Genomic DNA, 26,251 nt, shown 5'->3' on the forward strand with positions numbered 1-26,251 from the left:
TTGGTGGTATAGTGGTGAGCATAGCTGCCTTCCAAGCAGTTGACCCGGGTTCGATTCCCGGCCAACGCATGTCCTTTGGCTCGGGCTGACGTCGAAGCAGAACTCCTTCTGTGACCTGCCACTCCAACCAAACATTTTGGATGGATCATTCGGAAGACGAAAAGAACCAGCTCTCCCCGTCGGGGAATCGAACCCCGGTCTTCCGCGTGACAGGCGGAGATACTGTCCACTATACTAACGAGGAGACGTGCATGCTGCCGTTTCCCCCCCAACTGACGGCACTGCACTGACATAACTAAACAATGCATGGCTTCTTCTGACGCAGACCCAGCCCTAGCACCGTAAAATTTCTGATGGACCCATCATTAGCTGAAGTCGCATAACACTTGGAACACTACCCGTAGCAGGGGTCATTGTTTGGACTCTTTTTTTTTTTTTTTTTTTTTAATTGCGCTTTAAACAAAAAGTATTGCGTCAATGCAACTGAACAACATTAATTAGGAACACAGTGCGTCAAAAAGCAAAATGACAGTTAAAGGCATTTCGTTATTGAACTCTTTGATGACATCATTCAGCTAAGTTCAGTTTAAATAGTATCTGTGCAATAATTTGCAATCAAGTCAACGATATCGCTGTACATGAAGTGTCCCCAGCTCCGCCTGCCAGAAGCGACAGAGGGAAGAAACCAAAACTCGATCGGTGAAAGGATGGAGAAAAAACCCGGTGAGAAACCAGGCTCAGTCGGGGAGACAGTTCTCCCCTTGTCAGACGAAACCAGCAGATCAGCTCCAGGCTGCAGGAATGTCAGACTGTGCAGAAGAATCATCTGTTTCCTGTGGTCTTGTCCAGGTGGTCTTTACAGGGGATTTGTATCTGCGGCTCATCTAGTTGTCACGGTCTCCGCTGTGTTTCTGGGCCATAGAGGTCCTTTCTAGGTGTTGATCCACCATCTTCTCTGGATACGGACTGGATCCGAGTGACTGAAGCGGATACAGACTGGATCTGGTGGCTACGGTGACCTCGGAATAAGGGATTTCTTTAAAAGACTTTTTTTTTCATATAAGATTTTATCCAACTTTTCAGATAGAGGCATGAGAAAGAGATTGCCTTGATTGGGCTTTTGGTTATTGGTGGACAGAGAGGACTTTTTTGAGTTTTACTCCTCCCTTTTGGAGTAGGGGGGGGGGTGCTGACGAAACACATGTGGGCAGGCATTGTCACCCTTGATGACCCTTGGCGAGCGTAGTAGTTTAACAGAGGCAGCGCACAGGCCCGAGGGTTTGGAGACACAGCTCGAGTTTCTCTTCATTGTCGCATAAATCTTTCGCCTTTTACTAAAGATTTCCGTGGAGGGGAACTTTTGAGAGTGACCTGTATTTTTGGGTGCTCTGCTCACAGCAGAGCTACATCGAAATGTCAAGAGCAGAATCAGTTTGACCGTCCGGCAGCATGCTGCGAGAGGGCTTGCCACTGGTCGTCGTCTGAATAGGCACTCTCTGCGTTTGACCACTTCGTGTTTATTTAGCCGGATGGGAAGGCAGCGCTTTCTTGTACGTGACGGGATGCAAATTCTTGAAGGCTCTCTTTAGTGACGGGTCCAAACAAAGATCTCATCTGCTCCTCTAGCCCTATCGGCGACTCGTGCACTTCGAGCCTTCTTAGTGACGGCGCAAGTTGCTGACTGCTGACTGCGTTGGTGGTATAGTGGTGAGCATAGCTGCCTTCCAAGCAGTTGACCCCGGATTCGATTCCCGGCCAACGCATATGCTTTGGCTCGGGCTGACGTCGAAGCAGAACTCCCTCTGTGTTTGGACTCTTTTTTTTTTTTTTTTTTTTTTTTTTAAATTGCGCTTTAAACAAAAAGTATTGTGTCAATGCAACTGAACAACATTTATTAGGAACACAGTGCATCAATAAAGCTACTGACTTCCGCCTGCGTTGGTGGTATAGTGGTGAGCATAGCTGCCTTCCAAGCAGTTGACCCGGGTTCGATTCCCGGCCAACGCATGTCCTTTGGCTCGGGCTGACGTCGAAGCAGAACTCCTTCTGTGACCTGCGACTCCAACCAAACATTTTGGATGGATCATTCGGAAGACGAAAAGAACCAGCTCTCCCCGTCGGGGAATCGAACCCCGGTCTTCCGCGTGACAGGCGGAGATACTGTCCACTATACTAACGAGGAGCCGTGCATGCTGCAGTTTCCCCCCCAACTGACGGCACTGCACTGACATAACTAAACAATGCATGGCTTCTTCTGACGCAGACCCAGCCCTAGCACCGTAAAATTTCTGATGGACCCATCATTAGCTGAAGTCGCATAACACTTGGAACACTACCCGTAGCAGGGGTCATTGTTTGGACTCTTTTTTTTTTTTTTTAAATTGCGCTTTAAACAAAAAGTATTGCGTCAATGCAACTGAACAACATTAATTAGGAACACAGTGCGTCAAAAAGCAAAATGACAGTTAAAGGCATTTCGTTATTGAACTCTTTGATGACATCATTCAGCTAAGTTCAGTTTAAATAGTATCTGTGCAATAATTTGCAATCAAGTCAACGATATCGCTGTACATGAAGTGTCCCCAGCTCCGCCTGCCAGAAGCGACAGAGGGAAGAAACCAAAACTCGATCGGTGAAAGGATGGAGAAAAAACCCGGTGAGAAACCAGGCTCAGTCGGGGAGACAGTTCTCCCCTTGTCAGACGAAACCAGTAGATCAGCTCCAGGCTGCAGGAATGTCAGACTGTGCAGAAGAATCATCTGTTTCCTGTGGACTTGTCCAGGTGGTCTTTACAGGGGATTTGTATCTGCGGCTCATCTAGTTGTCACGGTCTCCGCTGTGTTTCTGGGCCATAGAGGTCCTTTCTAGGTGTTGATCCACCATCTTCTCTGGATACGGACTGGATCCGGGTGACTGAAGCGGATACAGACTGGATCTGGTGGCTACGGTGAACTCGGAATAAGGGATTTCTTTAAAAGACTTTTTTTTTCATATAAGATTTTATCCAACTTTTCAGATAGAGGCATGAGAAAGAGATTGCCTTGATTGGGCTTTTGGTTATTGGTGGACAGAGAGGACTTTTTTGAGTTTTACTCCTCCCTTTTGGAGTAGGGGGGGGGGAGTGCTGACGAAACACATGTGGGCAGGCATTGTCACCCTTGATGACCCTTGGCGAGCGTAGTAGTTTAACAGAGGCAGCGCACAGGCCCGAGGGTTTGGAGACACAGCTCGAGTTTCTCTTCATTGTCGCATAAATCTTTCGCCTTTTACTAAAGATTTCCGTGGAGGGGAACTTTTGAGAGTGACCTGTATTTTTGGGTGCTCTGCTCACAGCAGAGCTACATTGAAAAGTCAAGAGCAGAATCAGTTTGACCGTCCGGCAGCATGCTGTGAGAGGGCTTGCCACTGGTCGTCGTCTGAATAGGCACTCTCTGCGTTTGACCACTTCGTGTTTATTTAGCCGGATGGGAAGGCAGCGCTTTCTTGTACGTGACGGAATGCAAATTCTTGAAGGCCCTCTTTAGTGACGGGTCCAAACAAAGATCTCATCTGCTCCTCTAGCCCTATCGGCGACTCGTGCACTTCGAGCCTTCTTAGTGACGGCGCAAGTTGCTGACTGCTGACTGCGTTGGTGGTATAGTGGTGAGCATAGCTGCCTTCCAAGCAGTTGACCCGGATTCGATTCCCGGCCAACGCATGTCCTTTGGCTCGGGCTGACGTCGAAGCAGAACTCCCTCTGTGACCTGTGCCTCCACCCAAAACTTTTGGATGGAATAATTTCGGATGGACCCATCATTAGCTGAAGTCGCATAACACTTGCAACACTACCCGTAGCAGGGGTCATTGTTTGGACTCTTTTTTTTTTTTTTTTTTTTTTTTTTTAATTGCGCTTTAAACAAAAAGTATTGTGTCAATGCAACTGAACAACATTTATTAGGAACACAGTGCATCAATAAAGCTACTGACTTCCGCCTGCGTTGGTGGTATAGTGGTGAGCATAGCTGCCTTCCAAGCAGTTGACCCGGGTTCGATTCCCGGCCAACGCATGTCCTTTGGCTCGGGCTGACGTCGAAGCAGAACTCCTTCTGTGACCTGCGACTCCAACCAAACATTTTGGATGGATCATTCGGAAGACGAAAAGAACCAGCTCTCCCCGTCGGGGAATCGAACCCCGGTCTTCCGCGTGACAGGCGGAGATACTGTCCACTATACTAACGAGGAGCCGTGCATGCTGCAGTTTCCCCCCCAACTGACGGCACTGCACTGACATAACTAAACAATGCATGGCTTCTTCTGACGCAGACCCAGCCCTAGCACCGTAAAATTTCTGATGGACCCATCATTAGCTGAAGTCGCATAACACTTGGAACACTACCCGTAGCAGGAGTCATTGTTTGGACTCTTTTTTTTTTTTTTTTTTTTTTTAAATTGCGCTTTAAACAAAAAGTATCGCGTCAATGCAACTGAACAACATTAATTAGGAACACAGTGCGTCAAAAAGCAAAATGACAGTTAAAGGCATTTCGTTATTGAACTCTTTGATGACATCATTCAGCTAAGTTCAGTTTAAATAGTATCTGTGCAATAATTTGCAATCAAGTCAACGATATCGCTGTACATGAAGTGTCCCCAGCTCCGCCTGCCAGAAGCGACAGAGGGAAGAAACCAAAACTCGATCGGTGAAAGGATGGAGAAAAAACCCGGTGAGAAACCAGGCTCAGTCGGGGAGACAGTTCTCCCCTTGTCAGACGAAACCAGTAGATCAGCTCCAGGCTGCAGGAATGTCAGACTGTGCAGAAGAATCATCTGTTTCCTGTGGACTTGTCCAGGTGGTCTTTACAGGGGATTTGTATCTGCGGCTCATCTAGTTGTCACGGTCTCCGCTGTGTTTCTGGGCCATAGAGGTCCTTTCTAGGTGTTGATCCACCATCTTCTCTGGATACGGACTGGATCCGGGTGACTGAAGCGGATACAGACTGGATCTGGTGGCTACGGTGAACTCGGAATAAGGGATTTCTTTAAAAGACTTTTTTTTTCATATAAGATTTTATCCAACTTTTCAGATAGAGGCATGAGAAAGAGATTGCCTTGATTGGGCTTTTGGTTATTGGTGGACAGAGAGGACTTTTTTGAGTTTTACTCCTCCCTTTTGGAGTAGGGGGGGGGGGTGCTGACGAAACACATGTGGGCAGGCATTGTCACCCTTGATGACCCTTGGCGAGCGTAGTAGTTTAACAGAGGCAGCGCACAGGCCCGAGGGTTTGGAGACACAGCTCGAGTTTCTCTTCATTGTCGCATAAATCTTTCGCCTTTTACTAAAGATTTCCGTGGAGGGGAACTTTTGAGAGTGACCTGTATTTTTGGGTGCTCTGCTCACAGCAGAGCTACATTGAAAAGTCAAGAGCAGAATCAGTTTGACCGTCCGGCAGCATGCTGTGAGAGGGCTTGCCACTGGTCGTCGTCTGAATAGGCACTCTCTGCGTTTGACCACTTCGTGTTTATTTAGCCGGATGGGAAGGCAGCGCTTTCTTGTACGTGACGGAATGCAAATTCTTGAAGGCTCTCTTTAGTGACGGGTCCAAACAAAGATCTCATCTGCTCCTCTAGCCCTATCGGCGACTCGTGCACTTCGAGCCTTCTTAGTGACGCCGCAAGTTGCTGACTGCTGACTGCTGACTGCGTTGGTGGTATAGTGGTGAGCATAGCTGCCTTCCAAGCAGTTGACCCGGATTCGATTCCCGGCCAACGCATGTCCTTTGGCTCGGGCTGACGTCGAAGCAGAACTCCCTCTGTGACCTGTGCCTCCACCCAAAACTTTTGGATGGAATAATTTCGGATGGACCCATCATTAGCTGAAGTCGCATAACACTTGCAACACTACCCGTAGCAGGGGTCATTGTTTGGACTCTTTTTTTTTTTTTTTTTTTTTTTTTTTAATTGCGCTTTAAACAAAAAGTATTGTGTCAATGCAACTGAACAACATTTATTAGGAACACAGTGCATCAATAAAGCTACTGACTTCCGCCTGCGTTGGTGGTATAGTGGTGAGCATAGCTGCCTTCCAAGCAGTTGACCCGGGTTCGATTCCCGGCCAACGCATGTCCTTTGGCTTGGGCTGACGTCGAAGCAGAACTCCTTCTGTGACCTGCCACTCCAACCAAACATTTTGGATGGATCATTCGGAAGACGAAAAGAACCAGCTCTCCCCGTCGGGGAATCGAACCCCGGTCTTCCGCGTGACAGGCGGAGATACTGTCCACTATACTAACGAGGAGACGTGCATGCTGCCGTTTCCCCCCCAACTGACGGCACTGCACTGACATAACTAAACAATGCATGGCTTCTTCTGACGCAGACCCAGCCCTAGCACCGTAAAATTTCTGATGGACCCATCATTAGCTGAAGTCGCATAACACTTGGAACACTACCCGTAGCAGGGGTCATTGTTTGGACTCTTTTTTTTTTTTTTTTTTTTAATTGCGCTTTAAACAAAAAGTATTGCGTCAATGCAACTGAACAACATTAATTAGGAACACAGTGCGTCAAAAAGCAAAATGACAGTTAAAGGCATTTCGTTATTGAACTCTTTGATGACATCATTCAGCTAAGTTCAGTTTAAATAGTATCTGTGCAATAATTTGCAATCAAGTCAACGATATCGCTGTACATGAAGTGTCCCCAGCTCCGCCTGCCAGAAGCGACAGAGGGAAGAAACCAAAACTCGATCGGTGAAAGGATGGAGAAAAAACCCGGTGAGAAACCAGGCTCAGTCGGGGAGACAGTTCTCCCCTTGTCAGACGAAACCAGCAGATCAGCTCCAGGCTGCAGGAATGTCAGACTGTGCAGAAGAATCATCTGTTTCCTGTGGTCTTGTCCAGGTGGTCTTTACAGGGGATTTGTATCTGCGGCTCATCTAGTTGTCACGGTCTCCGCTGTGTTTCTGGGCCATAGAGGTCCTTTCTAGGTGTTGATCCACCATCTTCTCTGGATACGGACTGGATCCGAGTGACTGAAGCGGATACAGACTGGATCTGGTGGCTACGGTGACCTCGGAATAAGGGATTTCTTTAAAAGACTTTTTTTTTCATATAAGATTTTATCCAACTTTTCAGATAGAGGCATGAGAAAGAGATTGCCTTGATTGGGCTTTTGGTTATTGGTGGACAGAGAGGACTTTTTTGAGTTTTACTCCTCCCTTTTGGAGTAGGGGGGGGGGTGCTGACGAAACACATGTGGGCAGGCATTGTCACCCTTGATGACCCTTGGCGAGCGTAGTAGTTTAACAGAGGCAGCGCACAGGCCCGAGGGTTTGGAGACACAGCTCGAGTTTCTCTTCATTGTCGCATAAATCTTTCGCCTTTTACTAAAGATTTCCGTGGAGGGGAACTTTTGAGAGTGACCTGTATTTTTGGGTGCTCTGCTCACAGCAGAGCTACATCGAAATGTCAAGAGCAGAATCAGTTTGACCGTCCGGCAGCATGCTGCGAGAGGGCTTGCCACTGGTCGTCGTCTGAATAGGCACTCTCTGCGTTTGACCACTTCGTGTTTATTTAGCCGGATGGGAAGGCAGCGCTTTCTTGTACGTGACGGGATGCAAATTCTTGAAGGCTCTCTTTAGTGACGGGTCCAAACAAAGATCTCATCTGCTCCTCTAGCCCTATCGGCGACTCGTGCACTTCGAGCCTTCTTAGTGACGGCGCAAGTTGCTGACTGCTGACTGCGTTGGTGGTATAGTGGTGAGCATAGCTGCCTTCCAAGCAGTTGACCCCGGATTCGATTCCCGGCCAACGCATATGCTTTGGCTCGGGCTGACGTCGAAGCAGAACTCCCTCTGTGTTTGGACTCTTTTTTTTTTTTTTTTTTTTTTTTTTAAATTGCGCTTTAAACAAAAAGTATTGTGTCAATGCAACTGAACAACATTTATTAGGAACACAGTGCATCAATAAAGCTACTGACTTCCGCCTGCGTTGGTGGTATAGTGGTGAGCATAGCTGCCTTCCAAGCAGTTGACCCGGGTTCGATTCCCGGCCAACGCATGTCCTTTGGCTCGGGCTGACGTCGAAGCAGAACTCCTTCTGTGACCTGCGACTCCAACCAAACATTTTGGATGGATCATTCGGAAGACGAAAAGAACCAGCTCTCCCCGTCGGGGAATCGAACCCCGGTCTTCCGCGTGACAGGCGGAGATACTGTCCACTATACTAACGAGGAGCCGTGCATGCTGCAGTTTCCCCCCCAACTGACGGCACTGCACTGACATAACTAAACAATGCATGGCTTCTTCTGACGCAGACCCAGCCCTAGCACCGTAAAATTTCTGATGGACCCATCATTAGCTGAAGTCGCATAACACTTGGAACACTACCCGTAGCAGGGGTCATTGTTTGGACTCTTTTTTTTTTTTTTTAAATTGCGCTTTAAACAAAAAGTATTGCGTCAATGCAACTGAACAACATTAATTAGGAACACAGTGCGTCAAAAAGCAAAATGACAGTTAAAGGCATTTCGTTATTGAACTCTTTGATGACATCATTCAGCTAAGTTCAGTTTAAATAGTATCTGTGCAATAATTTGCAATCAAGTCAACGATATCGCTGTACATGAAGTGTCCCCAGCTCCGCCTGCCAGAAGCGACAGAGGGAAGAAACCAAAACTCGATCGGTGAAAGGATGGAGAAAAAACCCGGTGAGAAACCAGGCTCAGTCGGGGAGACAGTTCTCCCCTTGTCAGACGAAACCAGTAGATCAGCTCCAGGCTGCAGGAATGTCAGACTGTGCAGAAGAATCATCTGTTTCCTGTGGACTTGTCCAGGTGGTCTTTACAGGGGATTTGTATCTGCGGCTCATCTAGTTGTCACGGTCTCCGCTGTGTTTCTGGGCCATAGAGGTCCTTTCTAGGTGTTGATCCACCATCTTCTCTGGATACGGACTGGATCCGGGTGACTGAAGCGGATACAGACTGGATCTGGTGGCTACGGTGAACTCGGAATAAGGGATTTCTTTAAAAGACTTTTTTTTTCATATAAGATTTTATCCAACTTTTCAGATAGAGGCATGAGAAAGAGATTGCCTTGATTGGGCTTTTGGTTATTGGTGGACAGAGAGGACTTTTTTGAGTTTTACTCCTCCCTTTTGGAGTAGGGGGGGGGGAGTGCTGACGAAACACATGTGGGCAGGCATTGTCACCCTTGATGACCCTTGGCGAGCGTAGTAGTTTAACAGAGGCAGCGCACAGGCCCGAGGGTTTGGAGACACAGCTCGAGTTTCTCTTCATTGTCGCATAAATCTTTCGCCTTTTACTAAAGATTTCCGTGGAGGGGAACTTTTGAGAGTGACCTGTATTTTTGGGTGCTCTGCTCACAGCAGAGCTACATTGAAAAGTCAAGAGCAGAATCAGTTTGACCGTCCGGCAGCATGCTGTGAGAGGGCTTGCCACTGGTCGTCGTCTGAATAGGCACTCTCTGCGTTTGACCACTTCGTGTTTATTTAGCCGGATGGGAAGGCAGCGCTTTCTTGTACGTGACGGAATGCAAATTCTTGAAGGCCCTCTTTAGTGACGGGTCCAAACAAAGATCTCATCTGCTCCTCTAGCCCTATCGGCGACTCGTGCACTTCGAGCCTTCTTAGTGACGGCGCAAGTTGCTGACTGCTGACTGCGTTGGTGGTATAGTGGTGAGCATAGCTGCCTTCCAAGCAGTTGACCCGGATTCGATTCCCGGCCAACGCATGTCCTTTGGCTCGGGCTGACGTCGAAGCAGAACTCCCTCTGTGACCTGTGCCTCCACCCAAAACTTTTGGATGGAATAATTTCGGATGGACCCATCATTAGCTGAAGTCGCATAACACTTGCAACACTACCCGTAGCAGGGGTCATTGTTTGGACTCTTTTTTTTTTTTTTTTTTTTTTTTTTTAATTGCGCTTTAAACAAAAAGTATTGTGTCAATGCAACTGAACAACATTTATTAGGAACACAGTGCATCAATAAAGCTACTGACTTCCGCCTGCGTTGGTGGTATAGTGGTGAGCATAGCTGCCTTCCAAGCAGTTGACCCGGGTTCGATTCCCGGCCAACGCATGTCCTTTGGCTCGGGCTGACGTCGAAGCAGAACTCCTTCTGTGACCTGCGACTCCAACCAAACATTTTGGATGGATCATTCGGAAGACGAAAAGAACCAGCTCTCCCCGTCGGGGAATCGAACCCCGGTCTTCCGCGTGACAGGCGGAGATACTGTCCACTATACTAACGAGGAGCCGTGCATGCTGCAGTTTCCCCCCCAACTGACGGCACTGCACTGACATAACTAAACAATGCATGGCTTCTTCTGACGCAGACCCAGCCCTAGCACCGTAAAATTTCTGATGGACCCATCATTAGCTGAAGTCGCATAACACTTGGAACACTACCCGTAGCAGGAGTCATTGTTTGGACTCTTTTTTTTTTTTTTTTTTTTTTTTAAATTGCGCTTTAAACAAAAAGTATCGCGTCAATGCAACTGAACAACATTAATTAGGAACACAGTGCGTCAAAAAGCAAAATGACAGTTAAAGGCATTTCGTTATTGAACTCTTTGATGACATCATTCAGCTAAGTTCAGTTTAAATAGTATCTGTGCAATAATTTGCAATCAAGTCAACGATATCGCTGTACATGAAGTGTCCCCAGCTCCGCCTGCCAGAAGCGACAGAGGGAAGAAACCAAAACTCGATCGGTGAAAGGATGGAGAAAAAACCCGGTGAGAAACCAGGCTCAGTCGGGGAGACAGTTCTCCCCTTGTCAGACGAAACCAGTAGATCAGCTCCAGGCTGCAGGAATGTCAGACTGTGCAGAAGAATCATCTGTTTCCTGTGGACTTGTCCAGGTGGTCTTTACAGGGGATTTGTATCTGCGGCTCATCTAGTTGTCACGGTCTCCGCTGTGTTTCTGGGCCATAGAGGTCCTTTCTAGGTGTTGATCCACCATCTTCTCTGGATACGGACTGGATCCGGGTGACTGAAGCGGATACAGACTGGATCTGGTGGCTACGGTGAACTCGGAATAAGGGATTTCTTTAAAAGACTTTTTTTTTCATATAAGATTTTATCCAACTTTTCAGATAGAGGCATGAGAAAGAGATTGCCTTGATTGGGCTTTTGGTTATTGGTGGACAGAGAGGACTTTTTTGAGTTTTACTCCTCCCTTTTGGAGTAGGGGGGGGGGGTGCTGACGAAACACATGTGGGCAGGCATTGTCACCCTTGATGACCCTTGGCGAGCGTAGTAGTTTAACAGAGGCAGCGCACAGGCCCGAGGGTTTGGAGACACAGCTCGAGTTTCTCTTCATTGTCGCATAAATCTTTCGCCTTTTACTAAAGATTTCCGTGGAGGGGAACTTTTGAGAGTGACCTGTATTTTTGGGTGCTCTGCTCACAGCAGAGCTACATTGAAAAGTCAAGAGCAGAATCAGTTTGACCGTCCGGCAGCATGCTGTGAGAGGGCTTGCCACTGGTCGTCGTCTGAATAGGCACTCTCTGCGTTTGACCACTTCGTGTTTATTTAGCCGGATGGGAAGGCAGCGCTTTCTTGTACGTGACGGAATGCAAATTCTTGAAGGCTCTCTTTAGTGACGGGTCCAAACAAAGATCTCATCTGCTCCTCTAGCCCTATCGGCGACTCGTGCACTTCGAGCCTTCTTAGTGACGCCGCAAGTTGCTGACTGCTGACTGCTGACTGCGTTGGTGGTATAGTGGTGAGCATAGCTGCCTTCCAAGCAGTTGACCCGGATTCGATTCCCGGCCAACGCATGTCCTTTGGCTCGGGCTGACGTCGAAGCAGAACTCCCTCTGTGACCTGTGCCTCCACCCAAAACTTTTGGATGGAATAATTTCGGATGGACCCATCATTAGCTGAAGTCGCATAACACTTGCAACACTACCCGTAGCAGGGGTCATTGTTTGGACTCTTTTTTTTTTTTTTTTTTTTTTTTTTTTAATTGCGCTTTAAACAAAAAGTATTGTGTCAATGCAACTGAACAACATTTATTAGGAACACAGTGCATCAATAAAGCTACTGACTTCCGCCTGCGTTGGTGGTATAGTGGTGAGCATAGCTGCCTTCCAAGCAGTTGACCCGGGTTCGATTCCCGGCCAACGCATGTCCTTTGGCTTGGGCTGACGTCGAAGCAGAACTCCTTCTGTGACCTGCCACTCCAACCAAACATTTTGGATGGATCATTCGGAAGACGAAAAGAACCAGCTCTCCCCGTCGGGGAATCGAACCCCGGTCTTCCGCGTGACAGGCGGAGATACTGTCCACTATACTAACGAGGAGACGTGCATGCTGCCGTTTCCCCCCCAACTGACGGCACTGCACTGACATAACTAAACAATGCATGGCTTCTTCTGACGCAGACCCAGCCCTAGCACCGTAAAATTTCTGATGGACCCATCATTAGCTGAAGTCGCATAACACTTGGAACACTACCCGTAGCAGGGGTCATTGTTTGGACTCTTTTTTTTTTTTTTTTTTTTAATTGCGCTTTAAACAAAAAGTATTGCGTCAATGCAACTGAACAACATTAATTAGGAACACAGTGCGTCAAAAAGCAAAATGACAGTTAAAGGCATTTCGTTATTGAACTCTTTGATGACATCATTCAGCTAAGTTCAGTTTAAATAGTATCTGTGCAATAATTTGCAATCAAGTCAACGATATCGCTGTACATGAAGTGTCCCCAGCTCCGCCTGCCAGAAGCGACAGAGGGAAGAAACCAAAACTCGATCGGTGAAAGGATGGAGAAAAAACCCGGTGAGAAACCAGGCTCAGTCGGGGAGACAGTTCTCCCCTTGTCAGACGAAACCAGCAGATCAGCTCCAGGCTGCAGGAATGTCAGACTGTGCAGAAGAATCATCTGTTTCCTGTGGTTTTGTCCAGGTGGTCTTTACAGGGGATTTGTATCTGCGGCTCATCTAGTTGTCACGGTCTCCGCTGTGTTTCTGGGCCATAGAGGTCCTTTCTAGGTGTTGATCCACCATCTTCTCTGGATACGGACTGGATCCGAGTGACTGAAGCGGATACAGACTGGATCTGGTGGCTACGGTGACCTCGGAATAAGGGATTTCTTTAAAAGACTTTTTTTTTCATATAAGATTTTATCCAACTTTTCAGATAGAGGCATGAGAAAGAGATTGCCTTGATTGGGCTTTTGGTTATTGGTGGACAGAGAGGACTTTTTTGAGTTTTACTCCTCCCTTTTGGAGTAGGGGGGGGGTGCTGACGAAACACATGTGGGCAGGCATTGTCACCCTTGATGACCCTTGGCGAGCGTAGTAGTTTAACAGAGGCAGCGCACAGGCCCGAGGGTTTGGAGACACAGCTCGAGTTTCTCTTCATTGTCGCATAAATCTTTCGCCTTTTACTAAAGATTTCCGTGGAGGGGAACTTTTGAGAGTGACCTGTATTTTTGGGTGCTCTGCTCACAGCAGAGCTACATCGAAATGTCAAGAGCAGAATCAGTTTGACCCTCCGACAGCATGCTGCGAGAGGGCTTGCCACTGGTCGTCGTCTGAATAGGCACTCTCTGCGTTTGACCACTTCGTGTTTATTTAGCCGGATGGGAAGGCAGCGCTTTCTTGTACGTGACGGGATGCAAATTCTTGAAGGCTCTCTTTAGTGACGGGTCCAAACAAAGATCTCATCTGCTCCTCTAGCCCTATCGGCGACTCGTGCACTTCGAGCCTTCTTAGTGACGGCGCAAGTTGCTGACTGCTGACTGCGTTGGTGGTATAGTGGTGAGCATAGCTGCCTTCCAAGCAGTTGACCCCGGATTCGATTCCCGGCCAACGCATATGCTTTGGCTCGGGCTGACGTCGAAGCAGAACTCCCTCTGTGTTTGGACTCTTTTTTTTTTTTTTTTTTTTTTTTTTTAAATTGCGCTTTAAACAAAAAGTATTGTGTCAATGCAACTGAACAACATTTATTAGGAACACAGTGCATCAATAAAGCTACTGACTTCCGCCTGCGTTGGTGGTATAGTGGTGAGCATAGCTGCCTTCCAAGCAGTTGACCCGGGTTCGATTCCCGGCCAACGCATGTCCTTTGGCTCGGGCTGACGTCGAAGCAGAACTCCTTCTGTGACCTGCGACTCCAAACAAACATTTTGGATGGATCATTCGGAAGACGAAAAGAACCAGCTCTCCCCGTCGGGGAATCGAACCCCGGTCTTCCGCGTGACAGGCGGAGATACTGTCCACTATACTAACGAGGAGCCGTGCATGCTGCAGTTTCCCCCCCAACTGACGGCACTGCACTGACATAACTAAACAATGCATGGCTTCTTCTGACGCAGACCCAGCCCTAGCACCGTAAAATTTCTGATGGACCCATCATTAGCTGAAGTCGCATAACACTTGGAACACTACCCGTAGCAGGGGTCATTGTTTGGACTCTTTTTTTTTTTTTTTAAATTGCGCTTTAAACAAAAAGTATTGCGTCAATGCAACTGAACAACATTAATTAGGAACACAGTGCGTCAAAAAGCAAAATGACAGTTAAAGGCATTTCGTTATTGAACTCTTTGATGACATCATTCAGCTAAGTTCAGTTTAAATAGTATCTGTGCAATAATTTGCAATCAAGTCAACGATATCGCTGTACATGAAGTGTCCCCAGCTCCGCCTGCCAGAAGCGACAGAGGGAAGAAACCAAAACTCGATCGGTGAAAGGATGGAGAAAAAACCCGGTGAGAAACCAGGCTCAGTCGGGGAGACAGTTCTCCCCTTGTCAGACGAAACCAGTAGATCAGCTCCAGGCTGCAGGAATGTCAGACTGTGCAGAAGAATCATCTGTTTCCTGTGGACTTGTCCAGGTGGTCTTTACAGGGGATTTGTATCTGCGGCTCATCTAGTTGTCACGGTCTCCGCTGTGTTTCTGGGCCATAGAGGTCCTTTCTAGGTGTTGATCCACCATCTTCTCTGGATACGGACTGGATCCGGGTGACTGAAGCGGATACAGACTGGATCTGGTGGCTACGGTGAACTCGGAATAAGGGATTTCTTTAAAAGACTTTTTTTTTCATATAAGATTTTATCCAACTTTTCAGATAGAGGCATGAGAAAGAGATTGCCTTGATTGGGCTTTTGGTTATTGGTGGACAGAGAGGACTTTTTTGAGTTTTACTCCTCCCTTTTGGAGTAGGGGGGGGGGAGTGCTGACGAAACACATGTGGGCAGGCATTGTCACCCTTGATGACCCTTGGCGAGCGTAGTAGTTTAACAGAGGCAGCGCACAGGCCCGAGGGTTTGGAGACACAGCTCGAGTTTCTCTTCATTGTCGCATAAATCTTTCGCCTTTTACTAAAGATTTCCGTGGAGGGGAACTTTTGAGAGTGACCTGTATTTTTGGGTGCTCTGCTCACAGCAGAGCTACATTGAAAAGTCAAGAGCAGAATCAGTTTGACCGTCCGGCAGCATGCTGTGAGAGGGCTTGCCACTGGTCGTCGTCTGAATAGGCACTCTCTGCGTTTGACCACTTCGTGTTTATTTAGCCGGATGGGAAGGCAGCGCTTTCTTGTACGTGACGGAATGCAAATTCTTGAAGGCCCTCTTTAGTGACGGGTCCAAACAAAGATCTCATCTGCTCCTCTAGCCCTATCGGCGACTCGTGCACTTCGAGCCTTCTTAGTGACGGCGCAAGTTGCTGACTGCTGACTGCGTTGGTGGTATAGTGGTGAGCATAGCTGCCTTCCAAGCAGTTGACCCGGATTCGATTCCCGGCCAACGCATGTCCTTTGGCTCGGGCTGACGTCGAAGCAGAACTCCCTCTGTGACCTGTGCCTCCACCCAAAACTTTTGGATGGAATAATTTCGGATGGACCCATCATTAGCTGAAGTCGCATAACACTTGCAACACTACCCGTAGCAGGGGTCATTGTTTGGACTCTTTTTTTTTTTTTTTTTTTTTTTTTTTAATTGCGCTTTAAACAAAAAGTATTGTGTCAATGCAACTGAACAACATTTATTAGGAACACAGTGCGTCAATAAAGCTACTGACTTCCGCCTGCGTTGGTGGTATAGTGGTGAGCATAGCTGCCTTCCAAGCAGTTGACCCGGGTTCGATTCCCGGCCAACGCATGTCCTTTGGCTCGGGCTGACGTCGAAGCAGAACTCCTTCTGTGACCTGCCACTCCAACCAAACATTTTGGATGGATCATTCGGAAGACGAAAAGAACCAGCTCTCCCCGTCGGGGAATCGAACCCCGGTCTTCCGCGTGACAGGCGGAGATACTGTCCACTATACTAACGAGGAGACGTGCATGCTGCCGTTTCCCCCCCAACTGACGGCACTGCACTGACATAACTAAACAATGCATGGCTTCTTCTGACGCAGACCCAGCCCTAGCACCGTAAAATTTCTGATGGACCCATCATTAGCTGAAGTCGCATAACACTTGGAACACTACCCGTAGCAGGGGTCATTGTTTGGACTCTTTTTTTTTTTTTTTTTTTTTAATTGCGCTTTAAACAAAAAGTATTGCGTCAATGCAACTGAACAACATTAATTAGGAACACAGTGCGTCAAAAAGCAAAATGACAGTTAAAGGCATTTCGTTATTGAACTCTTTGATGACATCATTCAGCTAAGTTCAGTTTAAATAGTATCTGTGCAATAATTTGCAATCAAGTCAACGATATCGCTGTACATGAAGTGTCCCCAGCTCCGCCTGCCAGAAGCGACAGAGGGAAGAAACCAAAACTCGATCGGTGAAAGGATGGAGAAAAAACCCGGTGAGAAACCAGGCTCAGTCGGGGAGACAGTTCTCCCCTTGTCAGACGAAACCAGCAGATCAGCTCCAGGCTGCAGGAATGTCAGACTGTGCAGAAGAATCATCTGTTTCCTGTGGTCTTGTCCAGGTGGTCTTTACAGGGGATTTGTATCTGCGGCTCATCTAGTTGTCACAGTCTCCGCTGTGTTTCTGGGCCATAGAGGTCCTTTCTAGGTGTTGATCCACCATCTTCTCTGGATACGGACTGGATCCGAGTGACTGAAGCGGATACAGACTGGATCTGGTGGCTACGGTGACCTCGGAATAAGGGATTTCTTTAAAAGACTTTTTTTTTCATATAAGATTTTATCCAACTTTTCAGATAGAGGCATGAGAAAGAGATTGCCTTGATTGGGCTTTTGGTTATTGGTGGACAGAGAGGACTTTTTTGAGTTTTACTCCTCCCTTTTGGAGTAGGGGGGGGGGTGCTGACGAAACACATGTGGGCAGGCATTGTCACCCTTGATGACCCTTGGCGAGCGTAGTAGTTTAACAGAGGCAGCGCACAGGCCCGAGGGTTTGGAGACACAGCTCGAGTTTCTCTTCATTGTCGCATAAATCTTTCGCCTTTTACTAAAGATTTCCGTGGAGGGGAACTTTTGAGAGTGACCTGTATTTTTGGGTGCTCTGCTCACAGCAGAGCTACATCGAAATGTCAAGAGCAGAATCAGTTTGACCGTCCGGCAGCATGCTGCGAGAGGGCTTGCCACTGGTCGTCGTCTGAATAGGCACTCTCTGCGTTTGACCACTTCGTGTTTATTTAGCCGGATGGGAAGGCAGCGCTTTCTTGTACGTGACGGGATGCAAATTCTTGAAGGCTCTCTTTAGTGACGGGTCCAAACAAAGATCTCATCTGCTCCTCTAGCCCTATCGGCGACTCGTGCACTTCGAGCCTTCTTAGTGACGGCGCAAGTTGCTGACTGCTGACTGCGTTGGTGGTATAGTGGTGAGCATAGCTGCCTTCCAAGCAGTTGACCCGGATTCGATTCCCGGCCAACGCATGTCCTTTGGCTCGGGCTGACGTCGAAGCAGAACTCCCTCTGTGACCTGTGCCTCCACCCAAAACTTTTGGATGGAATAATTTCGGATGGACCCATCATTAGCTGAAGTCGCATAACACTTGCAACACTACCCGTAGCAGGGGTCATTGTTTGGACTCTTTTTTTTTTTTTTTTTTTTTTTTTTTAATTGCGCTTTAAACAAAAAGTATTGTGTCAATGCAACTGAACAACATTTATTAGGAACACAGTGCGTCAATAAAGCTACTGACTTCCGCCTGCGTTGGTGGTATAGTGGTGAGCATAGCTGCCTTCCAAGCAGTTGACCCGGGTTCGATTCCCGGCCAACGCATGTCCTTTGGCTCGGGCTGACGTCGAAGCAGAACTCCTTCTGTGACCTGCGACTCCAACCAAACATTTTGGATGGATCATTCGGAAGACGAAAAGAACCAGCTCTCCCCGTCGGGGAATCGAACCCCGGTCTTCCGCGTGACAGGCGGAGATACTGTCCACTATACTAACGAGGAGCCGTGCATGCTGCAGTTTCCCCCCCAACTGACGGCACTGCACTGACATAACTAAACAATGCATGGCTTCTTCTGACGCAGACCCAGCCCTAGCACCGTAAAATTTCTGATGGACCCATCATTAGCTGAAGTCGCATAACACTTGGAACACTACCCGTAGCAGGGGTCATTGTTTGGACTCTTTTTTTTTTTTTTTTTTTTTTTAAATTGCGCTTTAAACAAAAAGTATCGCGTCAATGCAACTGAACAACATTAATTAGGAACACAGTGCGTCAAAAAGCAAAATGACAGTTAAAGGCATTTCGTTATTGAACTCTTTGATGACATCATTCAGCTAAGTTCAGTTTAAATAGTATCTGTGCAATAATTTGCAATCAAGTCAACGATATCGCTGTACATGAAGTGTCCCCAGCTCCGCCTGCCAGAAGCGACAGAGGGAAGAAACCAAAACTCGATCGGTGAAAGGATGGAGAAAAAACCCGGTGAGAAACCAGGCTCAGTCGGGGAGACAGTTCTCCCCTTGTCAGACGAAACCAGTAGATCAGCTCCAGGCTGCAGGAATGTCAGACTGTGCAGAAGAATCATCTGTTTCCTGTGGACTTGTCCAGGTGGTCTTTACAGGGGATTTGTATCTGCGGCTCATCTAGTTGTCACGGTCTCCGCTGTGTTTCTGGGCCATAGAGGTCCTTTCTAGGTGTTGATCCACCATCTTCTCTGGATACGGACTGGATCCGGGTGACTGAAGCGGATACAGACTGGATCTGGTGGCTACGGTGAACTCGGAATAAGGGATTTCTTTAAAAGACTTTTTTTTTCATATAAGATTTTATCCAACTTTTCAGATAGAGGCATGAGAAAGAGATTGCCTTGATTGGGCTTTTGGTTATTGGTGGACAGAGAGGACTTTTTTGAGTTTTACTCCTCCCTTTTGGAGTAGGGGGGGGGGGTGCTGACGAAACACATGTGGGCAGGCATTGTCACCCTTGATGACCCTTGGCGAGCGTAGTAGTTTAACAGAGGCAGCGCACAGGCCCGAGGGTTTGGAGACACAGCTCGAGTTTCTCTTCATTGTCGCATAAATCTTTCGCCTTTTACTAAAGATTTCCGTGGAGGGGAACTTTTGAGAGTGACCTGTATTTTTGGGTGCTCTGCTCACAGCAGAGCTACATTGAAAAGTCAAGAGCAGAATCAGTTTGACCGTCCGGCAGCATGCTGTGAGAGGGCTTGCCACTGGTCGTCGTCTGAATAGGCACTCTCTGCGTTTGACCACTTCGTGTTTATTTAGCCGGATGGGAAGGCAGCGCTTTCTTGTACGTGACGGAATGCAAATTCTTGAAGGCTCTCTTTAGTGACGGGTCCAAACAAAGATCTCATCTGCTCCTCTAGCCCTATCGGCGACTCGTGCACTTCGAGCCTTCTTAGTGACGGCGCAAGTTGCTGACTGCTGACTGCGTTGGTGGTATAGTGGTGAGCATAGCTGCCTTCCAAGCAGTTGACCCGGATTCGATTCCCGGCCAACGCATGTCCTTTGGCTCGGGCTGACGTCGAAGCAGAACTCCCTCTGTGACCTGTGCCTCCACCCAAAACTTTTGGATGGAATAATTTCGGATGGACCCATCATTAGCTGAAGTCGCATAACACTTGCAACACTACCCGTAGCAGGGGTCATTGTTTGGACTCTTTTTTTTTTTTTTTTTTTTTTTTTTTTAATTGCGCTTTAAACAAAAAGTATTGTGTCAATGCAACTGAACAACATTTATTAGGAACACAGTGCATCAATAAAGCTACTGACTTCCGCCTGCGTTGGTGGTATAGTGGTGAGCATAGCTGCCTTCCAAGCAGTTGACCCGGGTTCGATTCCCGGCCAACGCATGTCCTTTGGCTCGGGCTGACGTCGAAGCAGAACTCCTTCTGTGACCTGCCACTCCAACCAAACATTTTGGATGGATCATTCGGAAGACGAAAAGAACCAGCTCTCCCCGTCGGGGAATCGAACCCCGGTCTTCCGCGTGACAGGCGGAGATACTGTCCACTATACTAACGAGGAGACGTGCATGCTGCCGTTTCCCCCCCAACTCACGGCACTGCACTGACATAACTAAACAATGCATGGCTTCTTCTGACGCAGACCCAGCCCTAGCACCGTAAAATTTCTGATGGACCCATCATTAGCTGAAGTCGCATAACACTTGGAACACTACCCGTAGCAGGGGTCATTGTTTGGACTCTTTTTTTTTTTTTTTTTTTAATTGCGCTTTAAACAAAAAGTATTGCGTCAATGCAACTGAACAACATTAATTAGGAACACAGTGCGTCAAAAAGCAAAATGACAGTTAAAGGCATTTCGTTATTGAACTCTTTGATGACATCATTCAGCTAAGTTCAGTTTAAATAGTATCTGTGCAATAATTTGCAATCAAGTCAACGATATCGCTGTACATGAAGTGTCCCCAGCTCCGCCTGCCAGAAGCGACAGAGGGAAGAAACCAAAACTCGATCGGTGAAAGGATGGAGAAAAAACCCGGTGAGAAACCAGGCTCAGTCGGGGAGACAGTTCTCCCCTTGTCAGACGAAACCAGCAGATCAGCTCCAGGCTGCAGGAATGTCAGACTGTGCAGAAGAATCATCTGTTTCCTGTGGTCTTGTCCAGGTGGTCTTTACAGGGGATTTGTATCTGCGGCTCATCTAGTTGTCACGGTCTCCGCTGTGTTTCTGGGCCATAGAGGTCCTTTCTAGGTGTTGATCCACCATCTTCTCTGGATACGGACTGGATCCGAGTGACTGAAGCGGATACAGACTGGATCTGGTGGCTACGGTGACCTCGGAATAAGGGATTTCTTTAAAAGACTTTTTTTTTCATATAAGATTTTATCCAACTTTTCAGATAGAGGCATGAGAAAGAGATTGCCTTGATTGGGCTTTTGGTTATTGGTGGACAGAGAGGACTTTTTTGAGTTTTACTCCTCCCTTTTGGAGTAGGGGGGGGGTGCTGACGAAACACATGTGGGCAGGCATTGTCACCCTTGATGACCCTTGGCGAGCGTAGTAGTTTAACAGAGGCAGCGCACAGGCCCGAGGGTTTGGAGACACAGCTCGAGTTTCTCTTCATTGTCGCATAAATCTTTCGCCTTTTACTAAAGATTTCCGTGGAGGGGAACTTTTGAGAGTGACCTGTATTTTTGGGTGCTCTGCTCACAGCAGAGCTACATCGAAATGTCAAGAGCAGAATCAGTTTGACCCTCCGACAGCATGCTGCGAGAGGGCTTGCCACTGGTCGTCGTCTGAATAGGCACTCTCTGCGTTTGACCACTTCGTGTTTATTTAGCCGGATGGGAAGGCAGCGCTTTCTTGTACGTGACGGGATGCAAATTCTTGAAGGCTCTCTTTAGTGACGGGTCCAAACAAAGATCTCATCTGCTCCTCTAGCCCTATCGGCGACTCGTGCACTTCGAGCCTTCTTAGTGACGGCGCAAGTTGCTGACTGCTGACTGCGTTGGTGGTATAGTGGTGAGCATAGCTGCCTTCCAAGCAGTTGACCCCGGATTCGATTCCCGGCCAACGCATATGCTTTGGCTCGGGCTGACGTCGAAGCAGAACTCCCTCTGTGTTTGGACTCTTTTTTTTTTTTTTTTTTTTTTTTTTAAATTGCGCTTTAAACAAAAAGTATTGTGTCAATGCAACTGAACAACATTTATTAGGAACACAGTGCATCAATAAAGCTACTGACTTCCGCCTGCGTTGGTGGTATAGTGGTGAGCATAGCTGCCTTCCAAGCAGTTGACCCGGGTTCGATTCCCGGCCAACGCATGTCCTTTGGCTCGGGCTGACGTCGAAGCAGAACTCCTTCTGTGACCTGCGACTCCAACCAAACATTTTGGATGGATCATTCGGAAGACGAAAAGAACCAGCTCTCCCCGTCGGGGAATCGAACCCCGGTCTTCCGCGTGACAGGCGGAGATACTGTCCACTATACTAACGAGGAGCCGTGCATGCTGCAGTTTCCCCCCCAACTGACGGCACTGCACTGACATAACTAAACAATGCATGGCTTCTTCTGACGCAGACCCAGCCCTAGCACCGTAAAATTTCTGATGGACCCATCATTAGCTGAAGTCGCATAACACTTGGAACACTACCCGTAGCAGGGGTCATTGTTTGGACTCTTTTTTTTTTTTTTTTTTTTTTAAATTGCGCTTTAAACAAAAAGTATCGCGTCAATGCAACTGAACAACATTAATTAGGAACACAGTGCGTCAAAAAGCAAAATGACAGTTAAAGGCATTTCGTTATTGAACTCTTTGATGACATCATTCAGCTAAGTTCAGTTTAAATAGTATCTGTGCAATAATTTGCAATCAAGTCAACGATATCGCTGTACATGAAGTGTCCCCAGCTCCGCCTGCCAGAAGCGACAGAGGGAAGAAACCAAAACTCGATCGGTGAAAGGATGGAGAAAAAACCCGGTGAGAAACCAGGCTCAGTCGGGGAGACAGTTCTCCCCTTGTCAGACGAAACCAGTAGATCAGCTCCAGGCTGCAGGAATGTCAGACTGTGCAGAAGAATCATCTGTTTCCTGTGGACTTGTCCAGGTGGTCTTTACAGGGGATTTGTATCTGCGGCTCATCTAGTTGTCACGGTCTCCGCTGTGTTTCTGGGCCATAGAGGTCCTTTCTAGGTGTTGATCCACCATCTTCTCTGGATACGGACTGGATCCGGGTGACTGAAGCGGATACAGACTGGATCTGGTGGCTACGGTGAACTCGGAATAAGGGATTTCTTTAAAAGACTTTTTTTTTCATATAAGATTTTATCCAACTTTTCAGATAGAGGCATGAGAAAGAGATTGCCTTGATTGGGCTTTTGGTTATTGGTGGACAGAGAGGACTTTTTTGAGTTTTACTCCTCCCTTTTGGAGTAGGGGGGGGGGGGGTGCTGACGAAACACATGTGGGCAGGCATTGTCACCCTTGATGACCCTTGGCGAGCGTAGTAGTTTAACAGAGGCAGCGCACAGGCCCGAGGGTTTGGAGACACAGCTCGAGTTTCTCTTCATTGTCGCATAAATCTTTCGCCTTTTACTAAAGATTTCCGTGGAGGGGAACTTTTGAGAGTGACCTGTATTTTTGGGTGCTCTGCTCACAGCAGAGCTACATTGAAAAGTCAAGAGCAGAATCAGTTTGACCGTCCGGCAGCATGCTGTGAGAGGGCTTGCCACTGGTCGTCGTCTGAATAGGCACTCTCTGCGTTTGACCACTTCGTGTTTATTTAGCCGGATGGGAAGGCAGCGCTTTCTTGTACGTGACGGGATGCAAATTCTTGAAGGCTCTCTTTAGTGACGGGTCCAAACAAAGATCTCATCTGCTCCTCTAGCCCTATCGGCGACTCGTGCACTTCGAGCCTTCTTAGTGACGGCGCAAGTTGCTGACTGCTGACTGCGTTGGTGGTATAGTGGTGAGCATAGCTGCCTTCCAAGCAGTTGACCCGGATTCGATTCCCGGCCAACGCATGTCCTTTGGCTCGGGCTGACGTCGAAGCAGAACTCCCTCTGTGACCTGTGCCTCCACCCAAAACTTTTGGATGGAATAATTTCGGATGGACCCATCATTAGCTGAAGTCGCATAACACTTGCAACACTACCCGTAGCAGGGGTCATTGTTTGGACTCTTTTTTTTTTTTTTTTTTTTTTTTTTAATTGCGCTTTAAACAAAAAGTATTGTGTCAATGCAACTGAACAACATTTATTAGGAACACAGTGCGTCAATAAAGCTACTGACTTCCGCCTGCGTTGGTGGTATAGTGGTGAGCATAGCTGCCTTCCAAGCAGTTGACCCGGGTTCGATTGCCGGCCAACGCATGTCCTTTGGCTCGGGCTGACGTCGAAGCAGAACTCCTTCTGTGACCTGCGACTCCAACCAAACATTTTGGATGGATCATTCGGAAGACGAAAAGAACCAGCTCTCCCCGTCGGGGAATCGAACCCCGGTCTTCCGCGTGACAGGCGGAGATACTGTCCACTATACTAACGAGGAGCCGTGCATGCTGCAGTTTCCCCCCCAACTGACGGCACTGCACTGACATAACTAAACAATGCATGGCTTCTTCTGACGCAGACCCAGCCCTAGCACCGTAAAATTTCTGATGGACCCATCATTAGCTGAAGTCGCATAACACTTGGAACACTACCCGTAGCAGGGGTCATTGTTTGGACTCTTTTTTTTTTTTTTTTTTTTTTTAAATTGCGCTTTAAACAAAAAGTATCGCGTCAATGCAACTGAACAACATTAATTAGGAACACAGTGCGTCAAAAAGCAAAATGACAGTTAAAGGCATTTCGTTATTGAACTCTTTGATGACATCATTCAGCTAAGTTCAGTTTAAATAGTATCTGTGCAATAATTTGCAATCAAGTCAACGATATCGCTGTACATGAAGTGTCCCCAGCTCCGCCTGCCAGAAGCGACAGAGGGAAGAAACCAAAACTCGATCGGTGAAAGGATGGAGAAAAAACCCGGTGAGAAACCAGGCTCAGTCGGGGAGACAGTTCTCCCCTTGTCAGACGAAACTAGTAGATCAGCTCCAGGCTGCAGGAATGTCAGACTGTGCAGAAGAATCATCTGTTTCCTGTGGACTTGTCCAGGTGGTCTTTACAGGGGATTTGTATCTGCGGCTCATCTAGTTGTCACGGTCTCCGCTGTGTTTCTGGGCCATAGAGGTCCTTTCTAGGTGTTGATCCACCATCTTCTCTGGATACGGACTGGATCCGGGTGACTGAAGCGGATACAGACTGGATCTGGTGGCTACGGTGAACTCGGAATAAGGGATTTCTTTAAAAGACTTTTTTTTTCATATAAGATTTTATCCAACTTTTCAGATAGAGGCATGAGAAAGAGATTGCCTTGATTGGGCTTTTGGTTATTGGTGGACAGAGAGGACTTTTTTGAGTTTTACTCCTCCCTTTTGGAGTAGGGGGGGGGGGGGGGTGCTGACGAAACACATGTGGGCAGGCATTGTCACCCTTGATGACCCTTGGCGAGCGTAGTAGTTTAACAGAGGCAGCGCACAGGCCCGAGGGTTTGGAGACACAGCTCGAGTTTCTCTTCATTGTCGCATAAATCTTTCGCCTTTTACTAAAGATTTCCGTGGAGGGGAACTTTTGAGAGTGACCTGTATTTTTGGGTGCTCTGCTCACAGCAGAGCTACATTGAAAAGTCAAGAGCAGAATCAGTTTGACCGTCCGGCAGCATGCTGTGAGAGGGCTTGCCACTGGTCGTCGTCTGAATAGGCACTCTCTGCGTTTGACCACTTCGTGTTTATTTAGCCGGATGGGAAGGCAGCGCTTTCTTGTACGTGACGGAATGCAAATTCTTGAAGGCTCTCTTTAGTGACGGGTCCAAACAAAGATCTCATCTGCTCCTCTAGCCCTATCGGCGACTCGTGCACTTCGAGCCTTCTTAGTGACGGCGCAAGTTGCTGACTGCTGACTGCGTTGGTGGTATAGTGGTGAGCATAGCTGCCTTCCAAGCAGTTGACCCGGATTCGATTCCCGGCCAACGCATGTCCTTTGGCTCGGGCTGACGTCGAAGCAGAACTCCCTCTGTGACCTGTGCCTCCACCCAAAACTTTTGGATGGAATAATTTCGGATGGACCCATCATTAGCTGAAGTCGCATAACACTTGCAACACTACCCGTAGCAGGGGTCATTGTTTGGACTCTTTTTTTTTTTTTTTTTTTTTTTTTTTTAATTGCGCTTTAAACAAAAAGTATTGTGTCAATGCAACTGAACAACATTTATTAGGAACACAGTGCATCAATAAAGCTACTGACTTCCGCCTGCGTTGGTGGTATAGTGGTGAGCATAGCTGCCTTCCAAGCAGTTGACCCGGGTTCGATTCCCGGCCAACGCATGTCCTTTGGCTCGGGCTGACGTC

At 47.6% G+C, this 26,251-nt stretch overlaps 26 non-coding genes across 26 annotated transcripts; 13 read left to right on the forward strand and 13 right to left on the reverse strand.

Moving 5' to 3' along the window:
- Positions 1–172: 172 nt before the first annotated feature.
- On the reverse strand, positions 173–244 carry trnad-guc (transfer RNA aspartic acid (anticodon GUC)). Its single transcript has one exon. It is a non-coding gene; the product is annotated as a tRNA-Asp (tRNA).
- Positions 245–1,289: 1,045 nt separating this feature from the next.
- On the forward strand, positions 1,290–1,405 carry LOC127980020 (U5 spliceosomal RNA). Its single transcript, XR_008159061.1, has one exon. It is a non-coding gene; the product is annotated as a U5 spliceosomal RNA (small nuclear RNA).
- A 705-nt stretch (positions 1,406–2,110) lies between these two features.
- trnad-guc (transfer RNA aspartic acid (anticodon GUC)) lies at positions 2,111–2,182 on the reverse strand. The gene has a single exon. It is a non-coding gene; the product is annotated as a tRNA-Asp (tRNA).
- A 1,042-nt stretch (positions 2,183–3,224) lies between these two features.
- Positions 3,225–3,340, forward strand: LOC127980021 (U5 spliceosomal RNA). The gene has a single exon (XR_008159062.1). It is a non-coding gene; the product is annotated as a U5 spliceosomal RNA (small nuclear RNA).
- An 809-nt stretch (positions 3,341–4,149) lies between these two features.
- On the reverse strand, positions 4,150–4,221 carry trnad-guc (transfer RNA aspartic acid (anticodon GUC)). Its single transcript has one exon. It is a non-coding gene; the product is annotated as a tRNA-Asp (tRNA).
- A 1,049-nt stretch (positions 4,222–5,270) lies between these two features.
- LOC127980022 (U5 spliceosomal RNA) lies at positions 5,271–5,386 on the forward strand. The gene has a single exon (XR_008159063.1). It is a non-coding gene; the product is annotated as a U5 spliceosomal RNA (small nuclear RNA).
- An 816-nt stretch (positions 5,387–6,202) lies between these two features.
- Positions 6,203–6,274, reverse strand: trnad-guc (transfer RNA aspartic acid (anticodon GUC)). The gene has a single exon. It is a non-coding gene; the product is annotated as a tRNA-Asp (tRNA).
- Positions 6,275–7,318: 1,044 nt separating this feature from the next.
- LOC127980023 (U5 spliceosomal RNA) lies at positions 7,319–7,434 on the forward strand. Its single transcript, XR_008159064.1, has one exon. It is a non-coding gene; the product is annotated as a U5 spliceosomal RNA (small nuclear RNA).
- A 705-nt stretch (positions 7,435–8,139) lies between these two features.
- On the reverse strand, positions 8,140–8,211 carry trnad-guc (transfer RNA aspartic acid (anticodon GUC)). Its single transcript has one exon. It is a non-coding gene; the product is annotated as a tRNA-Asp (tRNA).
- A 1,042-nt stretch (positions 8,212–9,253) lies between these two features.
- On the forward strand, positions 9,254–9,369 carry LOC127980024 (U5 spliceosomal RNA). Its single transcript, XR_008159065.1, has one exon. It is a non-coding gene; the product is annotated as a U5 spliceosomal RNA (small nuclear RNA).
- An 809-nt stretch (positions 9,370–10,178) lies between these two features.
- trnad-guc (transfer RNA aspartic acid (anticodon GUC)) lies at positions 10,179–10,250 on the reverse strand. Its single transcript has one exon. It is a non-coding gene; the product is annotated as a tRNA-Asp (tRNA).
- A 1,050-nt stretch (positions 10,251–11,300) lies between these two features.
- On the forward strand, positions 11,301–11,416 carry LOC127980025 (U5 spliceosomal RNA). The gene has a single exon (XR_008159066.1). It is a non-coding gene; the product is annotated as a U5 spliceosomal RNA (small nuclear RNA).
- An 817-nt stretch (positions 11,417–12,233) lies between these two features.
- trnad-guc (transfer RNA aspartic acid (anticodon GUC)) lies at positions 12,234–12,305 on the reverse strand. Its single transcript has one exon. It is a non-coding gene; the product is annotated as a tRNA-Asp (tRNA).
- A 1,043-nt stretch (positions 12,306–13,348) lies between these two features.
- Positions 13,349–13,464, forward strand: LOC127980027 (U5 spliceosomal RNA). Its single transcript, XR_008159068.1, has one exon. It is a non-coding gene; the product is annotated as a U5 spliceosomal RNA (small nuclear RNA).
- Positions 13,465–14,170: 706 nt separating this feature from the next.
- trnad-guc (transfer RNA aspartic acid (anticodon GUC)) lies at positions 14,171–14,242 on the reverse strand. The gene has a single exon. It is a non-coding gene; the product is annotated as a tRNA-Asp (tRNA).
- Positions 14,243–15,284: 1,042 nt separating this feature from the next.
- Positions 15,285–15,400, forward strand: LOC127980028 (U5 spliceosomal RNA). Its single transcript, XR_008159069.1, has one exon. It is a non-coding gene; the product is annotated as a U5 spliceosomal RNA (small nuclear RNA).
- An 809-nt stretch (positions 15,401–16,209) lies between these two features.
- On the reverse strand, positions 16,210–16,281 carry trnad-guc (transfer RNA aspartic acid (anticodon GUC)). Its single transcript has one exon. It is a non-coding gene; the product is annotated as a tRNA-Asp (tRNA).
- Positions 16,282–17,326: 1,045 nt separating this feature from the next.
- LOC127980029 (U5 spliceosomal RNA) lies at positions 17,327–17,442 on the forward strand. The gene has a single exon (XR_008159070.1). It is a non-coding gene; the product is annotated as a U5 spliceosomal RNA (small nuclear RNA).
- Positions 17,443–18,251: 809 nt separating this feature from the next.
- Positions 18,252–18,323, reverse strand: trnad-guc (transfer RNA aspartic acid (anticodon GUC)). The gene has a single exon. It is a non-coding gene; the product is annotated as a tRNA-Asp (tRNA).
- Positions 18,324–19,372: 1,049 nt separating this feature from the next.
- LOC127980030 (U5 spliceosomal RNA) lies at positions 19,373–19,488 on the forward strand. Its single transcript, XR_008159071.1, has one exon. It is a non-coding gene; the product is annotated as a U5 spliceosomal RNA (small nuclear RNA).
- An 810-nt stretch (positions 19,489–20,298) lies between these two features.
- Positions 20,299–20,370, reverse strand: trnad-guc (transfer RNA aspartic acid (anticodon GUC)). The gene has a single exon. It is a non-coding gene; the product is annotated as a tRNA-Asp (tRNA).
- A 1,042-nt stretch (positions 20,371–21,412) lies between these two features.
- On the forward strand, positions 21,413–21,528 carry LOC127980031 (U5 spliceosomal RNA). Its single transcript, XR_008159072.1, has one exon. It is a non-coding gene; the product is annotated as a U5 spliceosomal RNA (small nuclear RNA).
- Positions 21,529–22,233: 705 nt separating this feature from the next.
- On the reverse strand, positions 22,234–22,305 carry trnad-guc (transfer RNA aspartic acid (anticodon GUC)). The gene has a single exon. It is a non-coding gene; the product is annotated as a tRNA-Asp (tRNA).
- A 1,050-nt stretch (positions 22,306–23,355) lies between these two features.
- On the forward strand, positions 23,356–23,471 carry LOC127980032 (U5 spliceosomal RNA). Its single transcript, XR_008159073.1, has one exon. It is a non-coding gene; the product is annotated as a U5 spliceosomal RNA (small nuclear RNA).
- Positions 23,472–24,279: 808 nt separating this feature from the next.
- On the reverse strand, positions 24,280–24,351 carry trnad-guc (transfer RNA aspartic acid (anticodon GUC)). The gene has a single exon. It is a non-coding gene; the product is annotated as a tRNA-Asp (tRNA).
- Positions 24,352–25,404: 1,053 nt separating this feature from the next.
- On the forward strand, positions 25,405–25,520 carry LOC127980033 (U5 spliceosomal RNA). The gene has a single exon (XR_008159074.1). It is a non-coding gene; the product is annotated as a U5 spliceosomal RNA (small nuclear RNA).
- Positions 25,521–26,251: the final 731 nt, after the last annotated feature.

Source organism: Carassius gibelio, chromosome B19 (assembly GCF_023724105.1).
Source record: "Carassius gibelio isolate Cgi1373 ecotype wild population from Czech Republic chromosome B19, carGib1.2-hapl.c, whole genome shotgun sequence".
Lineage (NCBI taxonomy): Eukaryota > Metazoa > Chordata > Actinopteri > Cypriniformes > Cyprinidae > Carassius > Carassius gibelio.